Genomic DNA, 15,505 nt, shown 5'->3' with positions numbered 1-15,505 from the left:
ACTAATTGCAAAGTATAAACCCAGATTTTTGAAATTTGCAAGTGTGAGTTTGGGTTTGAGTAAGTCCTCTGCGCAGAGCCATCTAAACTTGATTAGTAATGCAGGAAGATTTGGGTTTTACTGGGCCCACTTACGTGACTAATTGGTGTTTTAGAAGCCAGCAAAGTAACAACTAGATTCATGGGAGATTCCTTTTCCTGTCATGTACTGCCTAGAAGAGGGACCAGGAGTGTTGAAGTGCAGTGAATAGTTACGCAGACTTTCAAATTAGGCCCTTAACAAACTCTTTACTCCCAGCACTGTTCTGTTGAGGCCCAAGAGAGGGAATGCTGCTTCTGTTTATTTGCTTCTACACAATTTCTTGAGTCCTCACAATTTTTGTGAAGCAAGTGTTTGAGGTCGATGCTGCTGATGGAGGAGTCCTTACAGAGTGTAAGAGGTTCATCTCCACCAGGAAAACCTTGCGTATTTCATTAAAAAAAAAAAAAAAATCCAGATCATTTTGCTGGTAGTTCTCTCTGCTTTTGTGGGGAAATTCGTGCTGCCTTCCATTGGTCTTTAGGAAGAGCCCTCTTTTCAATCAGAGGAGCCTTAAAGACACTGTCTCCAGCCTATATGACCCCCCATAGCAGCTTATGTGGCCCTGCTTGGGTTTGATTGTTTGGCAGTTAAGATGCACATGTAATGCTCTCAGAGGCTTGAGTATTTTTCTTAGTGTGAGCTCTATGCTAAGTCATTAATTTTCATTCTAATATGGTTGTTATCTACTATGTGATATTTTTTCATGATGTATTTGGGAAAGCATGTGTTTGAGCTACAATGGATTATAAATTTTCATTATTGATAATGGTGCATATTCCCCAAGTTCCTTAACAGTTTCAAAATAGAAACTTTGATAACATTTTTTTTCCTTCAGAAGTGTTTTATAGCCCTTTTACATGAAAGTGTAAACTTTTGGCATTAAGAGTTCCCAATCTGACTCCGTAGCTTCTCTTTGATGCAGAGGGGTATTATGGTCTGAGGAAGACTTACTTTGGGCACTGCTGTTGAGATGGTGGGGAACAACAGGGCTAAAGATTAAATATTCAAGTATTTAGAATCTGTTATAGGTTAGCACTCCATACACAACTGTGCTGAACCTCTGAACATGGCCTGAAGGATTGATTGCATAGAAGTCAGAGAACTAGAAAGCCTTACTTTTATTCTGAATTCTGTTTTTTTTAAATCGTATTTATAAACAAGTACTATGTGTCAGTCCTTCATCTTCTTTGATGTCTTTCTTATTTTAACAATTTTTACACAATAAGTGGCATTGTGAAAAATGAAGATCCTACATAGAAGTCAGATAGTAAGTTACTGAGCTAGGTAATCTGAGGATTTCAGAACTAAAGGGAAGCTCAGATCCCTCTCAGACCACACATGTAATGTGATAGATGAAAAGGCTGCTGTTCTAAAGTGTCTCAGCCTCTCCCAGAAAAACTTGTAACTGCAGAATTAAGACAAACTTGGGCTGCCTGGCTGCCCGCTTACTGCTCCTTCTACCACAGAAATGCTGAGGCCCAGAAACCTTTCAGACTTTGGATTGTGGAACATTTGCATCTACGGGGTTATATATCATGGGGATGGGAAGAAAATCTAAATGTGCAATTCACCAGTGTTTCATATGTATCTTCTTCATGTGGCCTAGACATAATTTCATACAATACCTGTAGCATGCCTGTCAGCCTGTCACAGGAGGTCAGATGTGACATGTTCCACTTCAGGCCTCATCCTGGCCTTCCAAAGGTCTTGGGTTTTGGATTTTAGAATTATGGAAGTGAGCCTTTGTTTTAGAAATATCAGTTTATAGGCCCGCTGCGTCCAAAGCAAAGCAATGATGTTGGTAACCATTGATTTTAAAATAGGACTTAAGCCTGTTAGTTTTGTTGTTTGTTTTAAATGTTAATTTATATTTGATTTGTCAGAAAACTGCAGAATTACTTTCCAAGTTGGAGAGAAGTTACTGAAGAAAACTCCCTTTTATATACTGTTAACTACTTGTCTGAGGCTTCAGTAGGCTATGATTTCTCTACGATGGTCCTGGAAGACAGTGCTCAACCATGGCCAGCTCTTCTTGAGACCATAGAAGAAAAATTCTTCTGTTTCTGGCATATCCCATGAGATGACTAATAGGCAGCTTTCAAGGAGACTAGCCCATGACGGACTTCCCACCACACCCTTTGCACAGCGTCCCCCCACACCCCTTCTACTCAATCCCAACGTGCCTTGACTAAACTCAGTGAACAAGACCATTGTATGAATCGGAAGGAAAGTGTCTGAAGTATACAAAGTTCTAATGACTTGGTAAATGCCGGAAGGACTTTCTGAGCTGGAAGCTGAATCACTCGTGCCTGTGGCATTATGGAGTGTGCCCAAGTGGTATAATTCTTCAGTGTAACACTGAGGTAATTTTTACACCAGTCAAGGAAATGGTTTAAGTTTCAAGCTTATGAAATGGCAAGCTGTAATTGTTCAATTCCAGCGAAGTACAGGCGTGTTTGATTTTCTCCCTTTATTTCTTTCTGTCTTCTTTAGGTAAGCTAAGCCAAGGAAGGTGTGTCCTTATATGAATCTGCAAGTGAGCTTTAAAGTCAGTGAATGCATTTGAACGTCCGCATATTGTATAACACACTTCTCTTTTAAATGTATGAAGCTCTGTAGAGCATGAGTCTTTCCTTTAGAGAAAAGAGTTGCTTTCACATAGGTAACAATGCAAACGGTGCATAATGATGATAGAGTGTAGAGAATCAGAAAGTAAGGATTTATTTTTGCCCTCACTGTTGATTTTCATTTGATAGGAGTTGGATAATTTACTTCATTTTCTGTATCTGCTAAGGTGAGTGGTAATATTTTCAGTGGCCACACAGAGGTGCTGGGAGAATGAAAAATCAATTTTCCCAAAACTCATTATGATAGACATATTTAATAAACAGTCAATTTCGTCTCCCACCGTGTTTTATAACTATCACTGATCACATAATCAGAAGAGCCTTTAAATGCATGCTCATTTTTCACAACATCATGTGTAGAGGTTAGAATAGTTGCTTGTCTTTTTCAAACATGGAAACTAAAGCTCCCAGAATATTTGCTTAATTTGAGTTTAGAATGAGCATCCCTTCATGAGAGTAGGTGAAGGTGCTGCAGATAGAAGGAATCCTATTGGCAGTGAGCTGGGAGCTGTTGAAACCAGCTTTAATGTATAGACAGCCACTTCCACTGCCATGTGCACTTTGTCTATGCTTGACATTTTGCCTGTAAACATTGACTTTGTTTTAAAAGAGCAGTTCCTGTTTTCATTATGAATTTTGTTTAACAGTTCTGAGCTCACTTATCTCTTTACTTTTTAAAGTTCAGAAAGACGTCTGATAAAAGTCGATAAGCATAAACCCAGAACACAAATTTTAATTTTTCTTATACCGAGTTTATAGTTTCCGGTGCTATGACATCGCTACTTTTCAGCATTTTTGACCCCAGACACTGTGTTAGAAATTGCTTTTCTTTTTTCTTACTCCGATCCTGCTTATCACCCTGTCATGTGGCTGTTGACTTTAGATTTTCATTTTCCTATCTGGAAATTATAAGCAGTTATTTATTAACCCGATTACTTTATGCTTCAATGGACTTGTCAGTGGGTGGCCTTGTGAATTATTTCAGCCTTTAGAGACACAGCTTAACCATGCCACCCTATACGCACAACACAAAGCTGCGACTTCTCTATTGTAGGACTTGTAATTGAATGGCATTTGAAACATGTACAAGCACTCCCCTCCCCCCCCCCCGCTTTTTTTTTGAATAATGCTTAACATGGGTTTTATTCTCCTAGTAGACTTGAATAGTTGAAACTTGTCATTTCATAAGCTTCCAGATAGCACAAACGTTGAACAGGAATTACAGCATACTTGGTGCGATTTATTTCTAGTCATCAAAAGCAATCAATTTTACAGTAGAATTGTAAAACTTCAGAGCTAGGTGTAACTAATAACCAGGTATAGGCCTTTCAGTTTATTTAAGAGGAATCTGAAGATCAAAAAGGCTAGGTAATTTGTTACTACTGCATTCTTTAGGCCTGGTGAAGTTGGGACTTGAACCTGGGATTCTTCACTTGTAGCTCAGAATTCTTAATTAGGCTGACATTTCTCATGCCTCTGAATCTTTGACTCCACTTTTGAACATTAGATGATGTCTCTACTTTGTACAACTCAGAAATGCGATTGTTTTTGCTATTCTTTGTCAAGCTATATTGGAGTCTGAGTCAAGATGAAAGACAAGCTATATTGACTGTCTTTATCATGAATTTTTAGCATTAATTTTGTTTTTTAAATTGTGTTAAATAATTATCTTAATCAGTAAATCCTTCATTTATGTCCTAGTTCTATGACTTTAATTTACCAAATATAAATCCCTCCTTTCAGTCTTCTGAAGTATATATGGCCATTTGGGGAATATTTTCTAGTTTATTAGGAAGTTGAAGCCAGTTGGGGGATCTGTTATTCTCCTACACTGTATTGTGCTTTGAGCACTTATATAATATTCTCTCTCTCTCTCTCTCTCTCTCTCTCTCTCTCTCTCTCTCTCTCTCTCTCTCTGTCTCTCTCTCTCTCTGTCTCTCTCTCTCTCTCTCTCTCTCTCTCTCTCTCTCTCTCTCTCTCTCTGTGTGTGTATGATTTGTATGGATTAGCCATTGAAGGATGTTCTTTATAGGCCTATTTTTTTTCATTACTGTGCTTGGTTCTCTCAACAAATGTTTGAGATAGGTATTGGGTAAAAAAAAATTTCCCTAAATGATCAAGTCTAAATCACACAGACTTAAAGTGAAGGAATGAAGTCACTGATTACTGCTGATGTATCTGGGGATAGACTTGACTTGCAACATTAAGCATCATTTCTTCAGGTTCTATTTTCTTCTTTCCCCACCTTGAAGCTCCAAGTTTAACCCTCTACTATACTAGCTGAGCAGGAGGAGATCCTCACCTGAGTGCTCCAGCAAGAGGTTGCAGAGTTGAGTCTGACTGGCCCACCATAACTCATCCCTGAGCCAGACTTTGAGGCTTCAAGATGCACTTACATCACTGTTCAAATATGCTTCTGGTGCTCTACCTTGGGGCAGAGTCTTAGGATCAAGGACAGAAGAGATGTAGCTCCTGTAACGGAAGAAAGGATATAAGCCCCTCCCAGAAGAAGTAATAGAGCTGGCCCTGGTTGTCCTGGTCTGTAATCCTAGATATTAGTGAAGCTGAGCTAGGAGTATCTCTTTGTTTAAGTCCAACCTGAGCTGCAGAGTCCAAGGCCACTCTGGACAACTTATAGAGACTGTGACTCAAAGTGAAAAATAAAAACCTAACAGAGGGATATAGCATAGAGAGCTTTGGCTGGTGTGATGGCTGGTTTTAATTATCACCTTGGCCCAGGTAGAATTCCATTGGAAAGGCTCTCAATCAGGTTGGCCTGTGGGCATCTCTGTGGAGGGTTGTCTCGATTACATTAATTCATGAGGAAACCCCAAATTAAAAGTAGGTGGTACCATAATCTGGGGTTTGGTATTTAATTCTATAGAGAAAGGAAAGTTGAGAAATAAATGTGCACGCATTCACTTCTCTCCATTTTTGACTGTGGATGTGTTGTGACCAGTGTTTTAAGTTCTCACCACCCCAGCTTCCTACTATGGTGGGTGGTGACTTAATTGTGAGTTAAAGTAAACCCTTTCTCCCCTAAGCTACTCTTCCTCAGGGTATTTCATTGCAGCAACAGAAATGAAACTAGAATACGTAAAATGTGTGAGACTGTCATGCCAGTTCCCAGTACTGGGCCTAGGTTAGGGGGTGGTATTCTGGGCCAGCAAAGAGAAATGTAGACTAGAATGTGATTAATCTCTTCCTCTTCTGTGGAAGTTGGGGGCTACATAAATTAATTCCCATAAGACCACAAGGACAGTGATTGATAGACCGTGAATTTCACTTCATGTCTGACTACATGTCAAGCCTTTCTCTTTTCCCAGTGCTTTGCTGTATCTAAAGACATTTGAAACCGTGATGATTGCCATTCCTTTATAGCATCGATTTTCAAGGGAATGGTTTCGCCCTAGAGGACGTTTGGTAATATTTGGAGACGATTTGGTTGTGGTAAGTAGCATGGAGGTAGCAGGTGTGCTGATAGGTTGAAACCAAATATGCTTTTAACATCCTTCTGTGTACAGGTCAGCTCCTCCCAAGAAAACCTTTACCCAGCCTGCAATGTTCACAGTGCCAAGGGTAAGAAACTCAGCTTTTCTAGGTTCTATTTCTAGACCAATTGCCATTAACCTAAATTTAAAAAAAAAAAAAGAATTAATATTGAACAAGATTGAAATAATTTTAACAACTAAGTAAAATTAGCCTCGTAAATCAATTTACTTTAATTTCCATGGCTTTATGTTGATTCTCATTTAATGAGTACATTTAAATAGAGCATAAATTACTTTAAAAAATTAACTTGTACACGTTAGCTAACTACTCAGAAATAATTTTATTAAAATATAAACCATATAATTTCTCATCAAAATACAAATCTAAGCTCAGATGTGGTAGATCAAGCCTATAATCCCAGCATTTGGGAGACAAGAAAATTATTGTTAATTATAGTGAATTCAAGACCAGTCTGGGCTATAGCATGAGAATGAGATTTTGTCTTAATGTGGTAAGACAGGTAATATTCTACATCTGAGGGTGAAAATTAGCAATTATTTTAAAAACTCTTGGCCATAAGCATTTTTTTTTTATTTTGATGACAATCAAGGATTTTATTATGCTAGACAATGGTCAGAGTGTTTCTGGCTACTAGCCAGTGCTTTGTGACGTCTCCATGACTCTGTGGGCTAAAGGTGGCCATGTAAACGCAGGTGCTGTGAGGAAGAATGATGAGGACCCAGTGATTGTTGTGCATTCTAGTCATTTACCTTTTCAGGAAAGTAAAGCTCTGTAGAGGAATTTTTATTTAGAACACAGGTGCTCTGGCAAGAGATCACAACCAAAGACCTTCTAGGTCTGTGTGATCTGGAGACAGGCAAGCAGGATCTCTGAGTTCAAGGCCAGCCTGGTATATAGCAAATTTCAGGTAAGGAAAAGCTTAGGCCCAGGGGTGGTGGTACATGCCTTTCAGCCGTCAGTGCTGGTCAGTCAGCTCATGGAATTCAGAGGTAGTTTAACTTGAAGAGTTTTTCCGAGACAGGTTGAAGAGAGAACAAACTAGACACAGGTAAGACAGAATGAGACAGAGAACGAGAAAGAGCCAGAAGATTAGAACAGATTGCTAGAGTTAGTTTGAGGCCAAGCAGGGCAATTCAGTGAGAAGTTTGAATCAGTCTCCTTGGAGAGGAGTTTTGAGCCAGAACAGCTGAGTTGAACCAGCCAGCCAGAGCTCAGAAAGAACTAGAAAGGGTGAGCTTATTCAGCAGAAAGTCTCAGAGGCTGAAAACATTCTAGGCCCAGATAGGATTGTTCAGAGGCTAGAAGCTCCCAGGCCTAGGTTAGCAGACGGAGGCAGTAAACCCCAGAGGACAATGACATCAGGAGAATAAGAGATACTTTTACCCAACCTTCTCGTTTAGTGACATGAAACTAGTGAAACTCTTTGCCTCCTTGATCCTTGACTTGAACAGATATATCTGAATGAAACCTAGGAGGGCTATCTCCAGTAAACCACAGCTAGTTTTACAGTCAGTAGTTGAAGTGACACCACAGATGGATTCGCATAAGAAAATTTCCACAGTCCAGTAACTCAAAGTTATTGTTGGAGTTCGATTTGAGGGTTAGCATTTTCTATTTCTGCCAGTTTTATACAAATCATTTCCTAGTGCTACATTCTAAATCCTCACGGCTGCCCCTGCTTAGATTTATTAATGCAGTCCGTTTGGCTTCCTTTTTGTCCCTGTTGGGCCCCATCCAGAGCAACTAACATGCTCTCCAATTTCGACCAGTAATTCCTACTTGCCTCGCTATTTCTTGTGGCTGAGTCTCCTCCCACTTCTCCTCGTCCCTTGGTACTCCCCTGACAGCCCCATGGTGTGGTCTCACTGTTTCACCTGCCTGTACTACTGAATCCCAGAATGCTCCTTGTTTTTTCTGTTCTGCTTTTCTTTGGCCTCTCGTCCGTCCTCAGTATTAAATTCCCTCCTTGCCTATTATTCCTACCTTCTTCTGTTTCTCAACCCCTAATTACTGGCTCCGTATCCTTAGACTTCCCAGCTCCGTAGTTCATGTCCTCATCTACTAAGGTATCTGATGTCCACCCACCTAGTGTGTGTCGGAAGGCTTGTGTGTTTGGAGAGACCATCTATTCATTGTTAAGAGAATCCCATTTGCTGTTGCCTTAGAAACAGGGCAGCTGCTGATCTTCAGATTACACATGGTTTTCACACACACTCCTTTGTTGCGTTAGGAGGAGCGACATTTATCTGTAAAACATGTCAGAAAAATACCTTAATAAATGGTGTAAGATAAAATGGTATTATTTATTATTGATAGGAGCTTACTATTTTCTTTGAGAAAAAAAGGTCTTGAAGAACTGGTTTATTTGTTTTTTTTTTTTAATTTAATTAATTTTTCTTTTTACTTATGCCCACATTACATTCTGCTCACTGCCTCACTCCAGGTTACCTCCCTGCTCCCCCCAACACACACAATCCTTCCCCATCCCCTTCTCTGACCAGGGGCCTCCCCTGGTTATCCCCCAACCCTGGCACTTCAAGTCTCTGCAAGGCTAGGTGCTTTCTCTCCCACTGAGGTCGGACAAAGTAGCCCAGCTAGAAGAACATATCCCAATACAGGTAACAGCTTTTGGGATAACCCCCATTCCAATTTCTTGGGACCCACATGATGGTCAAGCTACACATCTGCTGCATATGTGTGAGGAGGCCTACGTCCAGCCTGCATATGTTCTTTTGGTGGTGGTTCAGAGAAGAGCTGGCTTTTTTTTTTTTTTTAAATCTCTGATTTACAAATACTTTCCTGGCACTGCCAGAAATCACTCCTTAGTCCAGCGTTGCAGAGTAGCTTTTACAGGGCATAGATATGAGAGTCACTTGACAACAGGTGACTTGTTTAGGATTTCACAGCAAGCTAATTGCAGAGGCCTTGAGTTTCCTGCCTCTTGATCCCCGTTGCATGAATATAAAAGCACATATTATGTATTGCTTATTTATATGAATGCCCTGAAGCATTTCCTTTGCTTTAATGAAATTGTGAAAATTATTGCCCAGTAAGGGGATTGTTAGAATAGAAAACAAATAAAGTAGGCGTGAGGTACCTAGTTTATTACTGTTTTCTGTCTGACCAGTGAAGGCAGCTGTGAGTTCCTGGGCTTCTTGAACCTTGAACACTGTACTCATGTTATTCTACACAATGAAGTTCCCTGAAGTCCTTGAAAAACCACAAAAACAAAATTTAAAGTACAAAATGTTATTATTGATTAACTCAAACTGACCCTTGTTTGTTTACAAAGTTCCCAGGACTGCATGGAGCAGGGGATTCCCAGCGGCAAGCATCCTGTGGGAATCAGCGTGTCTTGGTGATATGTTTTAGATTTCTGAAAATGTCTTTCTGTTGGGTTGAGGAGGGGAAACAGCTTGTGGAAATGCTCTTGGTACTATACTGCCAGCAGACTTCTTGGGAATGAAGAGTGCATTCCAGTAGTACGTTAGGGGGAGGTTAGCTGGTCAGGAAACACAACCCTTACCAAAGGTAATGGCTCCCACTAGCATTTCAGTAACAAGTACCAGATGTGAGTAGTTAATTATTCTCAGAGCTGATAAGTACCTGCCAGGCAAGACTAATTTTATTTTCAGTAAACAGTGGCCAAAGGTCCTAGCTGTTCATTTGATAGGCTAGGGCCTGTTTGCACTTATCTATTAACAAATGCACAACACTCCTTTCATTTTCCTTTCCCAGGGCCAGATAAAACATTTCAGACACTCAAAGTATTTGTCTCAGTAAATCAGACAAAGTAGACAAATCTGGTGATTAACTTGGTAAACAGAGAGTGGTTAAGTGTTACTTTTGGAGTTTAACCCAATGCCAAATAAATAATATTAATCACATGGCATTTTCAATAACTTTTATGAAGTAAGACAGAGAGGATTTTCCACCCTTTTTTTTTTTTTTAACCACCAGGGATATAAGTGTATCTCTTAAGTGCTTTCAGATGTCATTTTGTAGGGAGATTGTGAAAATCACTTTAAAATGAGATTTATTCTTATGTACCATGAGTAACTCATTGGGAACGTTATAGCAGTTAGCATTGTATGTAAACTTGGAAACCTCTGTAGTTCATCCCAGAAGACTGCCCGGTGGCATGTAGCCTTTCCTATATAGAGATAATAGCCTTCTAAAGGTTTGATTTGGAGAAAATGTTTTCCTTTTATGCTAGTAAGAGGGGTAGGTAACAGAAATGCATTCCTGTCTAGATTTTCGTCTTTGAGGCAAAGGAGTCCATTAACTATTGAACTGTTTAGTTTGTGATGTCCGTGCATGTCTGGTGACAACTAGTGAGAAGTTCACTGCTTACTTCATACAAGGTAACAGCACTATTACAGCAAAGGATTTTCATTCAGCCGAGGCCTGGATGAGACTTTCCTGGTGACCCAGTACTGCTGTTTCTGGTCATCTTTTCTATCAATAAACTTCCCTCTTTTCTGTGGTCAAAATCTGCATGCTCTACCAAATGTGGTGTCTTTTGCATTGCCTTTGTATTTGCAAGTAGCTTATGAAATTCTTTTCAGTTTCCCATTATATGTAATAATCCTAGTTTACTAAACATTGAACATTTAAAAAAAAATAGCTGGTATGCCTTAGAGAAAGATGCCTTATCTGCACGTTTCCATTTAGAGTAATTTCTGTGTTAGTATCTTATTCCATAAGAGTGTTCTGGCACAGTGCCATGACTATAGTGCCAGGTACCCAGTGGTAACATCCACAGGAGTGATGGTTGACACTAATAGTGTGGAGGAGACAGTGCAAACCCAGAGTTGGAGATGTGTGTTATGTTTTCCAGTTTCTTTAATGATCTGATGGGAGGCCAGGTGCACTTTTTGTACTCTTTTGTTTTAGTTTCTGCAGCTGTTCAGAGAAGTCACAAGTTCCATCCATTTACCTACCTGACAGGTATGTCCTTAACAATAATGAGAGAAAATAGCAGGTTCTTGTAGCTTGAAGGGTGAAAACTCTTACTACTACTACTACAGCTTAGTTACATTGGAGTGAATTTTTCTTCCATATTATTTATTATTTTCTATTATTACATTTACTAATATTTCTTATAATTTTATATTTACTTATTGTTGTTTTTTAAAGGTAGGGCCTTGCTGTGTAACCCAGGCCTCTACCAAACTCTTGGGCTGAAGCTACCCTCATGCTTCTGCCTTCTAAGTAGCTAAGACTGAGACTCTATTCAAATTAGAACCAGATTGTAGTAAAGTCAATAGCATAACTTTCTGGAGGAGCTGTCTTACTCTCTATACCATCTCTTTACATAAGATCCTTTTAGCTATAAATCTGGTTGCATCTTCAAAGAATTTTTGCTTATAGATGATTGAATGGGCTAAGTGATAAGGGGGAAACTGTTAAAAATGTTGTAAAACTCATAATTCCAATGAGCAGTCCTCTGCAACTGAGTGCCACATCCGTGCTTCTAGACCAGATCTTTCTCCTGATCCCAGACCTATAAATCCAACTAACCAGGCACCTTCTCTATTTGAATGTGCTATAATAATTTCTAGAGCTTCATATAAATGTAATATCCTGTTTCTGATTTTTTTTCTCTTGAATGGGAATTACCACCCACCCTCTCTCTCATGAAGGCCGAGCCTCATCATAGTCTCTTAATGGCTGTACCTTTGATCACCTTAATGTTTATGTCCCTCCAGTTCATCCATGTTATGACTTTCATCAGGCTGTGATCATATCTTCCTGACACCCAGCTTATTCCATTGCTATCCACATGTTACATTCAGGTTCTCTCTTCTAAAACGCACGTATACTGTCTTATGTCAGGCCTGCAGTGGCCCCTTGTGAGCTAGGAGATTACACTTGCTTTGGTTATTAGGGTCCTAGTGACCTGCGATGGCTCCTTGTGAGCTAGGAGATTACACTTGCTTTGGTTACTAGGGTCCTAATGACTTTCCCCTTGTGCTGTCCTCTCCTCTTCTTGGAGCTTTTGTTGTCACCCTTAAATCCTGCTTTCTTTCTACATGCTTCTTTGATCGAAAAACACTTATTTAATTAAAGAGATTTTTTTCAACGTGATAGTTTTTGTGACTCAGGTGAAGTTGGTTACTACATCTTTGATTCCCATCCCATGTATCCTTCCCTCAGAGTTCCTGTAAAGCCACTGCATTTGCATTTGTTCTTCTTTCCCTAGTCCATTGCCCGAGGGAGTATATCTTGTACATTTTTGCCTTTCCATGTTCGGATCAGTGGTTGAGGCAGGGATTGCAGGTGGTTGATAGATGAAATGGATGAGCAGAATAGCATCTGCAGTGTGACTTCCTGCTCAGATATACTTCCTTTCCAGTGCTGGATTGAGATGGTTTAAGAGGAATTCAGATTAGGATTTGATGAGATGGGTAGACGAAGTCTTTAATTAATTGATGTGATTGGAGGGCCAGCAGGAAGGTTTCTGATCCCTATACCCACCCATAGACTTCATAGTTTATTTTATGGGGGAATCTTCCAATCATCTTTGTCAGCATGTCATGCCATCTCTTTGTTAAGAGAACTTCCTAATTTTCAGTGGCTCAAAAACAAGTAATTGCCAAAGTTTGGGGAGTTAGGGAGAGAAAAGGACTGGAGTAGGAAGATGTGTTCTCTCCCAGGATATAAAAGTTCTCTTGGGCTGTTGTTTGGTTTCATTCAGATTCAGTACTTTTCTGAGCCCAAACTTCTATATCTGGTGTCTTTGGGTGTATAACTTCTTTAGATCCATTTTGCAGAAGCCAAATAGCTAAGACTATGTGGGACAAAACATCTAAATTTGTGAAGTGTATGTAGGACTTGAACCCAAGGAGACAAGAAAGTCTTTCTGCAAAAGAAATTATACAAAAATAGGAAGCTAGTGAGAAAAAGAAGAATAACAAGGTAAAGAGGAAATGACAAGTAACCAGGTTCACTTAGAGTGAAGCAAACCAGAGACCCGCGCTGAAGGAAAAGGAAAGCTAGAAACAGAACCTGGAACTTCAAAGACAAAACAAGAAGCCTCGAGTTCCCCCCACAACCCCCGAGGTGTTAAAGTGCCAACTTGCACACACTCCTCCACTAAAAGTTGCTTGACAGACTCTAAGTGCCTGGGTCACCGATGACCCTTAAAGGGTGAGGAAATCTGAGGTGCTATGACTTTGACATTATGCAGTACGTTGCAGTTGAAGTCTTGAAAGAATGGAGATGTCATGTGTTTATAATGCAAGCTTATAGATTCTAGGCTAGGTTCTGAAGCTTGGTTTGCCTGTTAATTTGTACACACTCTCAGTGAGCTCACAAGTGCCCACTGTGATTTTAGTCACTAGATGTTATTTAGAACACAAATGTCACCACTAACATGGGCCAGCCGTTGTGGTACAAAAGCAGAGACCCTTAGATGAGAAGAATCCAAAGGAATGACCACTTTGTCCCTGGAACTTTATTATGCTTAATAGAAACTCCTTTCTATCTGAATTGTATTTCATCCAATCAGGAACAAAATACAATCAGGAACAAGGCAGGACTTTTGTTCATTATCCAGCATGCCACTCAGCAGTGCAGAAGCTGGCCATGCTTTCAATGACAATATGAATAATGATTCAGAAGTTTTTTTTTTTTTTTTTCCTGCTCCAACCCTTCCCAAACCCTTTCAGGGCTAAGCACTTTTCTCCTTTCTCAGACTGGGAGGAACAGTATTTGAATTGATCTTGGATACTAATTTCTCTCCTTCAGACTGTTTGCCGGAGCCTTAGAAATGTGGCATGATTACATAAGCACTCTGGAATGTAGATTAAACAGCATTCAATTTGAAAATCTAATCACATCATCTAAATATCATTAAGTTATAATGGGCTGATTGATAGAGTCCAAAGCCGTTTTAGCCTGGTGCTGCATGCCTTTCCCTCAGCCAGCCTTTTCAAACCAAGATGTTGATAAAGGGGTCTATAAATCTTAATAGTTGGAGACAGTTTAAAAGCATAGTTCACTGGGTAAGGTCACACCCACTTAAGTGACCTATTTTGTATACTTTTCAAAAATAGGTTAATTAACTTAATAGAAATAATAGATCTCTGGTATTGATGTGCAATTACTACAAAAACAGGGTTTTTTTTTCCTCCTTTCTTTTTCCTTTCCAAGCAAACATGATGTTCATGAAATTGAGGGCATAATCGCTATGACAAAAACCAGGTTTAGCAAGGCGAGTTGTGTTCAGCAAATACATTTCAGACTCGCCCTTTAAAATCTACCTTTATTCCAGGTCCTAGGACATGGGCACATGTCTACAAGAGCATTCTGTTCCTAGTACTCTCCTATTACAGCTTTTAGGAGGGATTACTTTAGCTGTTGTTATTTTCCTAATCGCTGTAACACAGTTTATTTAGCTCTTGGCCCTGGAGCCTCAGCAGGCAAAGAGTGCAACAACTGCTGGCCTCTTTTCTTAAACCAATGGCATTTTCTTTATGGTTCCAGCACATGATTCATGTGCTAGTGTAGTTTCAGGAAAGGATATAGTGGAAAGAGCTAAGGATGCCCGGTCCAGAGTCCTATTGGGATAGGCTGCAGCTTCTTAATATATCCTGCTTTGTTTTGATGCTGTTGCTGTTTGATTGGTTGTTTTTATTGTTATTATTTGGTACTCAAGTCATTCTCCCAAAATATTCTATACTTTCCTTAGGTATAACTGTTATAACCTTTTTTTTTCTTTTCCTTTCCTTTTTATTTATTTATTTTTTTAAATGTATGTGAGTATACTGTGGCTGTCTTCAGACACACCAGAAGAGGGTATGGGATCCCATTACAGATGGTTGTGAGCCACCATGTGGTTGCTGGGAATTGAACTCAGGACCTCTGGAAGGGCAGCCAGTGCTCTTACCCACTGAGCCATCTCTCTAGCCCCATAAGCTTTGTTTTCTATTACTGGCTACTAAAATTGTGTCATTTGATTTGTCTGTTTATCTATTACTTAAGATATAAAACCTTAATGTTTTGTGTCTTATGTAAAGGGATATTTATTATATTATTCTTTAGAACCTTTAGATACATTTAAATTAGAATTTCATGTTTAGAAAAGCTAAGTCCCAGCCAGAGAAAGTGGCAAAAGGCTTGGTGGTCTTTAACAGGGAGACTCTTTCTCAGAAAAGAAAAAAGGAAGAACTGTGGGCCAGAGTAAAAGAAAAGAAAAAAATATCTCCTTCTCTCAGTTAGATCCTGTGTATCATGTTCAACCTCTATGTTGCCAAGTGCAGGTAAATTATGTTTCCCTG

The 15,505-nt window shown here is 39.6% G+C and overlaps 1 protein-coding gene across 4 annotated transcripts in view; it reads left to right on the top strand.

Moving 5' to 3' along the window:
* Nucleotides 1-15,505, top strand: part of Rad51b (RAD51 paralog B) — a 494,355-nt gene that overhangs the window by 211,423 nt on the left and 267,427 nt on the right. The window lies entirely within an intron of this gene.

Source organism: Arvicanthis niloticus, chromosome 23, assembly GCF_011762505.2.
Source record: "Arvicanthis niloticus isolate mArvNil1 chromosome 23, mArvNil1.pat.X, whole genome shotgun sequence".
NCBI lineage: Eukaryota > Metazoa > Chordata > Mammalia > Rodentia > Muridae > Arvicanthis > Arvicanthis niloticus.
The sequence above is the reverse complement of the archived record's forward strand: the minus strand, read 5'-3'. Positions and strand labels throughout refer to the sequence as shown.